This window comes from Equus asinus, chromosome 24, assembly GCF_041296235.1.
Source record: "Equus asinus isolate D_3611 breed Donkey chromosome 24, EquAss-T2T_v2, whole genome shotgun sequence".
NCBI lineage: Eukaryota > Metazoa > Chordata > Mammalia > Perissodactyla > Equidae > Equus > Equus asinus.
In genome coordinates this window covers 1,804,566-1,813,824 of record NC_091813.1, presented here as the reverse complement: position 1 = coordinate 1,813,824, position 9,259 = coordinate 1,804,566, and positions in this window count along the sequence as shown.

The window sequence follows — 9,259 nt, the reverse complement described above, 5'->3', positions numbered from 1 at the left end:
GAAATCCACCCTCTGAAACGGACGAAGATGGGCAACAGAGGCTAGCTCAGGTGGCAATCTTTAAGCAAAAGAAACACACAAGGGCGTGGAGACCTGGGGAAAAAGCAACACGGAGAAATCCACCCTCTGAAACTGAGGAAGATGGGCAAGAGAGGCTACCTCAGGTGGCAATCCTTAAGCAAAAACAAAGCACAAAGGCGTGGAGCCCTGGGGACAAAGCAACCCTGAAATATCTACCCTCTGAAACTGAGGAACATGGGCAAGAGAGGCTAGCTCAGGTGGCACTCGTTAAGCAAAAACAAAACACAAAGGCGTGGAGACCTGGGGAAAAAGCAACCCTGAAATATCTACCCTCTGAAACTGAGGAAGATGGGGAAGAGAGGCTGGCTTCAGGTGGCAAACGTTAAGCAAAAGAAACACACAAGGGCGTGGAGACCTGGGGAAACAGCAACACGGAGATATCGACCCTCTGAAACTCAGGAAGATGGGCAAGAGAGGCTAGCTCAGGTGGCAATCGTTAAGCAAAAACAAAACCCAAAGGCGTGGAGACCTGGGGAAAAAGCAACCCTGAAATATCTACCCTCTGAAACTGAGGAAGATGGGCAAGAGAGGCTGGCTTCAGGTGGCAATCTTTAAGCAAAAGAAACACACAAGGGCGTGGGGAGCTGGGGAAAAGGCAACACTGAGAAATCCACCCTCTGAAACGGACGAAGATGGGCAACAGAGGCTAGCTCAGGTGGCAATCGTTAAGCAAAAGAAACACACAAGGGCGTGGAGGCCTGGGGAAAAAGCAACACGGAGAAATCCACCCTCTGAAACTGAGGGACATGGGCAAAAGAAGCTAGCTCAGGTTGCAACCTTTAAGCAGAAAAAAAACACAAGGGCGTGCAGACCTGGCAAAAAAGCAACAGTGAGAAATCTACCCTCTGAAACCGACGAAGATGGACAACAGAGGCTAGCTCAGGTGGCAATTTTTAAGGAAAAATAAAAGGAAGTGCGTGGAGACCTGGGGAAAAAGCAACACGGAGAAATCTACCCTCTAGAACTGAGAAAGAAGCGCAACAGAGGCTAGCTCAGGTGGCAATCTTTAAGCAAAAAAAATAAAATAAAAAAATACAATGGCGAGGAGAGCCGGTCAAAAAGCAACCCTGAAAAAGGTACCCTCTGAAACTGAGGAAGCAGGGCAACAGTGCCTAGCTCAGGTGACAATCTTTAAGCAAAAGGAACACACAAGGGCGTGGGGAGCTGGCGAAAAGGCAACACTGAGAAATCCACCCTCTGAAACGGACGAAGATGGGCAACAGAGGCTAGCTCAGGTGGCAATCTTTAAGCAAAAGAAACACACAAGGGCGTGGAGACCTGGGGAAAAAGCAACACGGAGAAATCCACCCTCTGAAACTGAGGAAGATGGGCAAGAGAGGCTACCTCAGGTGGCAATCCTTAAGCAAAAACAAAGCACAAAGGCGTGGAGCCCTGGGGACAAAGCAACCCTGAAATATCTACCCTCTGAAACTGAGGAACATGGGCAAGAGAGGCTAGCTCAGGTGGCACTCGTTAAGCAAAAACAAAACACAAAGGCGTGGAGACCTGGGGAAAAAGCAACCCTGAAATATCTACCCTCTGAAACTGATGAAGATGGGCAAGAGAGGCTGGCTTCAGGTGGCAATCTTTAAGCAAAAGAAACACACAAGGGCGTGGAGGCCTGGGGAAAAGGCAACACTGAGAAATCCACCCTCTGAAACGGACGAAGATGGGCAACAGAGGCTAGCTCAGGTGGCAATCTTTAAGCAAAAAAAAAAAAATAAAAAAATACAATGGCGAGGAGACCCGGTCAAAAAGCAACCCTGAAAAAGGTACCCTCTGAAACTGAGGAAGCAGCGCAACAGTGCCTAGCTCAGGTGACAATCTTTAAGCAAAAAAAAAAAACAAAAAACAAAAAACAAAAAACAAAACCCACAATGGAGTGGAGACCCGGGGGAAATCAACACTGAAAAATACAAAAAGAATGGAAGACCAATAGACAGAGCAGGCACTTTCACCTGGGGTGGAGGAGGTAGGCATGGATGACCGATAAGCGCATGAAAAGATGTGAGCTGTTCCCTGGAAAAGCAAGTGAGAAAATTAGAGGGAGACATTGTGGGGACACATGGGTGAGACTGCCTTCTTCCAAATACCGGAACAGGATCAAACTGCTAGTCAGGTCGCGGAGAAGCCAAGTCAGTCACTCACGCCTCACTGGTGGTGAAGGGAAACGGTATGGCCTCTGTGAAAAAGGGCGTGGCGGGTTCCAAAACTGACACGCCGCGGAAACCACCACCGAAAGTGGCAACCTACATAAGCCTTTGGTGTATCTTGCCTCCTAAGAGCGTCTGTATGTAGCTGGAGCCTTGGGTCGTTAAGGCTTCCACAGTGATCTGTGGTGGGTGGGTGGGGGGGGGGGGCCTTGGGCCTTGGGGGTCTCCGCTGGACCTCCAGGAAGTCAGCTTTTGTGGAGTCCCGTGAGTCCTTCCAGGGAGGGAGGCATCCAACCCGAGGGTGGTCTGGAGGGCACCACTCCCACCACTCCCGGGGGCTGGGGCGGGGGGCGGGGTGGGGGCTGCGGCCACGTTCCTGTTCATTCACACAGAATCCGGGGCATGAATGTTCTTAGCAGCTCTGTTCCACACAGCCCCACACTGGAAACCACACAGACGTCCTGCGAGTCCCATCCCTTGCTCATGTCGCCGGGGCTCCGGAGGAGGGCCACTCTGTAAAAGCGGCCGCCAGATGGCGCCCAACGACCGGCGCGGAGGGGTCAGCGGGAGGGAACCGGGTCACCAGCCAGCGAGAGTGCACAGCCTGAGCCCACCGCCGGGTCAGGTCTCTCTCTGTCTCTGTCTCTGTCTCTGTCTCTGTCTCTGTCTCTCTCTGTCTCTGTCTCTGTCTCTGTCTCTCTCTGTCTCTCTCTCTCTCTCTTTCTCTCTGGGCCCGCTTGGGGCGGCCGGGAGGTCACCACGTGAGGCCCCAGGGTGTCCACCTCGGAGCTCCCAGGCAGCACAGGGCAACCCTGGGCGCAGAAGGAGGTGTTGGAAAATCGGCGGGGAGGGGGGTGGGGTGGGTGGGCTTGCCAGGAAGGGGACAGACTCCCCACGTGACTTCTGGGCCGGGCCGGGCGCGGGGCTGCCGGCTGGCTGACGCGGACAGAGGTGGAAAAGTCCCCGGAGATGCCACGGGGCAGGCCGGGGCTGCCGGCCCCCGCTTCCCGGAGCGGCCCGAGCACTTCCCGGGCTCCCGGGAGGACTTAGAAAATCACGGCGGGGTGGGGGGTGGGGGTCGCTGTCAACCCGAAACCATGCACGTCATCAGAGAAGGACCGTGACGACGGAGGAATTGTCCGCAGTCTGTCAGGAATTGTGTGCAGCCTGTCACTTCCGGCCCAGAGGGTCTCTCTAAGGCAGACGGACAGACAGAGCCCACAAGTCGTAGAGGAAAGGACCGAGCCGCTTGGCCGCGGAAAAGTTTACAACACAAAACAGGTCTCCCTCCGCACGGGGCCACAGCAAAGCCCAAAGACGACACACGGGGGGGAGCATGGGTGCAGATGCACGTGTGGTGATAAGAATATGGATTTCAGCAGGGCTTCCCGTCCTCATCAACAAGCAGAAGCACCCAAATGGTGGGGGTTGGGGGGCAGAGACCTCACAGCCATTCCCTCCACAAATCGAGTTCCCCGGGACATCCTCACAGCGCCGTGCTGTGAGTGTGTGTGGGTGTTTAAAATGGAGTAAATGTGGACGTGGAACTGCTCCGTGAAACCAAAATAACAACAGTCGTAGATCTTCTTTGGTCATTTAGAAAATTCTTTTTTTTTTTTTTTTCCCCAGCGGTGCACGTATTTCCCTTCCAAAAAAGAAGAACGGGAAAGGAGATGTTAAAGGCAAGCAGAGAGAGGAAAACTGTTGCAAAACAAAAGCTGAGCTCCCGTCCGAGGGAGGCCTCCTCCATTGGAGGCCTAGGAAATCATTCTGACAAAATGGAGGATCTCTGTCTTTGGTGTCGATTCCCTCAGAGGTCAAGAGAAACATTTTCCAATGTCTTTATCAGGAGGAGACTAGAAGTTAGAGAAAAGTATCCTTTCGGGAGTGAGAAAAACAAATTCTGATTTTGCATCAGCTTCCCTCCGATCTTGAAACTCATTGACTTGATTCCATTCTGTCGACGGAAATAATCCGGAACCAATCTATCCGTGAAAATCGGGGTGCGTTTATTCTGAGCTAAAATGTGAGGACTGTGGCCCGGGGCCTTTCTTCCCGAAGGAAGAGAGGGTGCCCGGGAAGTGGGGTGTACAGAGTGCTTCTAGACCCCCAGAGAGGACGTTTCACATAGGATCGAAAGGTCCCTTGGATGATAGTCGCGAGACTGCTCTGTCGGCACAGCGATCGACAGACACTGCTGGGTGGCAGGTCTGTTGTCTGGGCCTGGGTGGTCACAGGGGAGCCGGATGGTCAAAGGTGAGCGCAACCATCCGCTCCTAGCCTAAGGAAAGATGCCTCTCCTTAAGGAAAGGCCCGAGCACGGGGAAGCTGCTCCTTTCCCTTAAGGGCATTGGTTCTTGCCGTAGGAAATGTGTAAAGCGGATCTACGATGCGATGCGTGCTCGACGGGCCACGTCAGGCCCTTTTCGAAAAACACTGTCAGGCCGAATTAGGCCGACACCCAATGGCTTCCTCATAGACTCCCATAGATCCTATCGCTCGCCATTTCTATCTGTCCACTCGTTCCAATTTTAGGCCACTTGACCACGAACAGGCCTTTTTCTCAGATTATTTTCCCCGTGAAACTTTGATCACCTTTTCACAGACAAAACGATCTTTACTTTTTAGGCCCTCTTGCCTGAAGGCAGCCATCTCACTTTCCTTGAACACAAAGATGTTTCCCATATTCACTTTTAGTGGCTTTTTGTTTTGTTTTGTTTTGTTTTGAGGACGATGAGCCCTGAGCTAACTGCTGCCAATCCTCCTCTTTTTGCCGAGGAAGGCTGGCCCTGAGCTCACCTCCGTGCCCATCTTCCTCTATTTCATATGTGGGACGCCTACCACCACGTGGCTCGCCCAGCGGTGCCACGTGCACCCCCGGGATCCGAACTGGCGAACCCCGGGCCGGCGAAGCGGAACAGGCACACTTAACCAGCGCGCCACCGGGCCGGCCTAGTGGCTTTCATCGCATTTGTTAAGTAGATTTTTTAACCCTCACGAACCTTAATTTTGGTGAAAACTAAGAAGCCAGCAATTAGGAACTGTCCTTCCCATGAGCATTCCGTCGCTTGGCCAATGTCTAAACACTTGGCCACTTTTAGAAACATGGGATTTCATAGGTTTAGCTTTTCCTTCGCTTTATTTGATTTCATCTCACTTTAGTTTTTGGGTGAGGAAGATCGGCCCTCACAGAGCTAACGCCTGTTGCCAATCTTCCGTTTTTGTTTTTTTTTCCCCCCCTCCCGATTTTTCTCCCCCAATCCCCCCCATGACATAGTTGTCTATCTTAGTTGAGGGCCCTTCCAGTTGTGGCATGTGGGACGCCGCCTCCACACGGCCCGACGAGCGGTGCCGTGTCCGTGCCGTGCCCGGGATCTGAACCGGCAAAACCCTGGGCCGCCGAAGGGGAGCTTGTGAACTTAACCACTCGGCCACGGGGCCGCCCCCGTCCGTGGACTTTTTTATCACCTGATTTCACCTCGCAAAACTTCAAAGCTTCAAGTTATCAGAGAGGTTTGGGAAGTTGTTTTTATTAATTTAATTAATTTATTTTTCGAGGAAGACGAGCCCCGAGCTGACACCTGCTGCCAATTCTCCTCTTTTTGCCCCGGGAGAGTGATCCCGAGCTAACATCCGTGCCCATCCCCCTCCCCTTGATAGGCGGGACGCTGACCACAGCGTGGCTCGCCAAGCGGCGCCACGTCCGCACCCTGGATCCGAACCTGCGAACCCCTGGCTGACAAAATGGAACGTGCGAACTTAACCGCTGTGCCGCCGGGCTGGCCCTTCGGGAAGTTATTTTCAGGACACGGGCCATAAACTAGAATCACCGCTACAGGTTTATCGGAGCGACATCAGCGTTCGTGGTGGATTGAGTCGTCCCCTCTGTCTCTCCCCTCCAGGGCACAACCAAAGGGACGTCTATCGACCCACCCACCAAGGATTCCCCCCCCCCCCGCACGGCACAGCAGGATGCCTGAGAGATCCACGCAGCCCTACAGCGGCAAGTCACATTCGCACAGTCAAAATTCAATGGCAGAGACAAAACGTTAAGGTCAGTGAGAGGGAAGAGAATAACCGGCCCAGGAGCAACGGTGTGAAGAACACGGAGAAGACGGGTCCTAGACGCCGGGGTCCCCGGAGCAGCGATTTCATCAGAGGCCCGCAAACGTCCACGATCTCCACACCACGTTTATGGCCGACTGCGTGCGTGGGTCCTTTGGAATCGACCAGGCTACCGTCCGGGCCACTTTGGGACATCGTGTCCAGCTGCCCCGAGCGGTGGAGCTGTCGTTCAAGTGTAAGATGGGGCCCGTCCGGGGAGAGAATGGGGACGGGGAAAGGGAGGCCACGAGAAGTCACAGAGTCTGAGGTGTTCGGGGGAGACTGACTCTTCTGAAGTGGAGGTGGTAGAAGGAGAGCAGCAGGATTTTTGGATTTTTGTTCCCTCTGTTAGGTATCTGGGTCCGGAGGAGAGTGGGGCGGGGGGGGGGGGGCGGGTGGTGGTGGTGGTGGTGGGTGTGAGGCTGAGGCGGGGCTGGTGTTTCCTTTCCGAGTCAGGTGGAAGAGCTCCTCCAGTGGAGGTTTTTAGACAAGGGGTCTGGTCTGGCAGGATGGGAGGTTGCGGGTTGAGCCACAGGGGAATCTGTCGTAGCTCAGACTCGGGCCTTTGAAGAAATAGACAGAGAGAGGAGTTTTGCTCTGTCTGTCACCGCAGCCGGCACCTCAGGAGCAACAACAGGAGGCTTCCCGAATGAGTGAAGGGGCAGGAGCCAGCGTGCCCCGTGCCTCTCTCAGCCCTGCGCCGGCAGGGAAGGAAGCAGGCAGGCAGGCCTCAGGGCTACTCCCGTCCTACTGCCCGGTGGTCCCTGTCCCGGCCCCGCCCCCACTCTCCCCCTGACCCTCACCGCTCCCCAGCCCTCTTCTCAGCCAGAGAGGCGATGGGGGGGGCGGGCGGTGCGGTCCCAGAACAAGTTTCCTCTCATCCGCCATCATCTTGCCACCCTGACGACTTGGCCTGAGATCCGGCCTAGGCTGTACCCTGAGATCCGGCCTAGGCTGTACCCGTGTGTGGTTTTCCTGTGGACAAGGGGGCCGGTTCACCATTTCGGAAGAAACCCCTAGCCTTCCACTGCCGAGTCGCCAGCCTGGGAGGGGGGAGGGGGGAGGGGGGAGGGGAGGTCAGGCCCATTCATTCCGATGGGCCTGGCGTCAGGGCTTCATTCAAGTGCAGGAAGCTCTCTCCCATGGCCTCGGGCTTTTTTCCATTGAACGGCTTTCTTCAATTCCCCCACCCTTAGGCCGCAGTCCACCAAGGGCCGGGAGGCAGGGAGGGAAGATGTTGGGGCAGGGTGGCTGTCTGAGAAACTCGCCTCATCTGGGGCAGAAAGAGTGCCCCCCTCCTTTCTCTAACCCTACTAGACTGCTTGAGGATCACGGACGGTTTGGCTCATCGATGAGCCCTGCGTTATGGGCCCGGCAAGCAAACTCCTAACGGGCAACCCGCCGCTCTAGGCGTGTGTGGGTTTTTTGATCTTTCACCTTCAAGTTCGCACGACATCGGTCCGTGTCCCCCGCCCCGGCTTCCCATGGGAAATCCTCCGTCTCTTTCCACAGACTCACTGGCGACTTCACACAGTGCCTGCCTCCTCCTCCTTAGGAAGGAAGGAAGGAAGGAAGGAAGGAAGGAAGGAAGGAAGGAAGGGGCTGACCCCGTGGCCGAGCGGTTGAGTTTGCACGCTCCGCTTCAGCGGCCCGGGGCTTGGAAGGTTCGGATCCTGGGCTCGGACACGGCACCGCTCATCAAACCACGCTGAGGTGGCGTCCCACACGGCAGAACCAGAGGGACCCTCAAAGAGAATATAGAACTAGGTACTGGGGTGCTCTGGGGAGAAGAAGAAGAAGGAGGAGGAATAAAAAGAAAAGAAAAGATTGGCAATGAGCTCGGGTGCCAGTCTTTAAAAAAAAAAAAAAAAAAGAGGAAGAAAGATGGACAAACAGGAACGAATCCCACTGACGGCACCTCCAAATGGTGGGGGGCAGGGGGGTGGGGGGGGTGGGGAGTGGCATCATCGGGCCAAGGGTGACTCTAAGCGTGATCCCGCGGTTGTGTTATTTGACATTTTATCGAATCGATTTATTATTTTATTTTTGAGGAAGATGAGCCCTGAGCGAACATCTGCCACCAATCCTCCTCTGTCGGCCGAGGAAGACTGGCCCTGAGCTGACATCCGTGCCCATCCCCCTCTACTTTCCAGGTGGGACGCCTGCCACAGCGTGGCTCGCCAAGCGGTGCCGGGTCCTGCGCCCGGGATCCGGACCGGCGAACCCGGGGCCGGCGGAGCAGAACGTGCGAACTTCACCGCCGCGCCACCGGGCCGGCCCCCGGAGTTGTTTTGAAAATCCAGTAAGGGGCTGGCCCCGTGGCCGAGTGGTTAAGTTCGCGCGCTCCGCTGCAGGCAGCCCAGTGTTTCATCGGTTCGTTCGGATCCCGGGCGCGGACACGGCACTGCTCATCAAACCACGCTGAGGCGGCGTCCCACATACCACCGCTAGAAGGACCCACCGCGAAGAACACACAACTACGTACCGGGGGGCTTTGGGGAGAAAAAGGAAAGACAAAAAATAAAATCTTCCAAACTCCAATAAAACTTTGAGTGAAGACGACGAGGAGGATGCGAAACGTATCTCACGCCTCCGAGCCGAGCCGTCCGTTTAGGTTTAGGAAGGGGGACGAGGACCCTTTGTAAGCGACATCCCTTTTTAAGCACCATTCTAAACCACAGAACAGAACTCCCTCTCCTCGACCCGGAGCGAGGAGGTTCCTGGGTGTGTCAGAGAGGGTCACGTCCTCTGCAGCACGAACGAACCGCCAGGGTTCGGCCACGGGAAAGAATTTCTTCCTCTCCAGGGGGACTAAAAGTCACCGACGGCAGCGGGCGTAGGTGCTATCCTTCCCGTCCAGGAAAGGCAGGGAGAACTTCAGCCGTGAAGAGAAGGAGGTCTTCCTCACTCCCCGTTTTGGG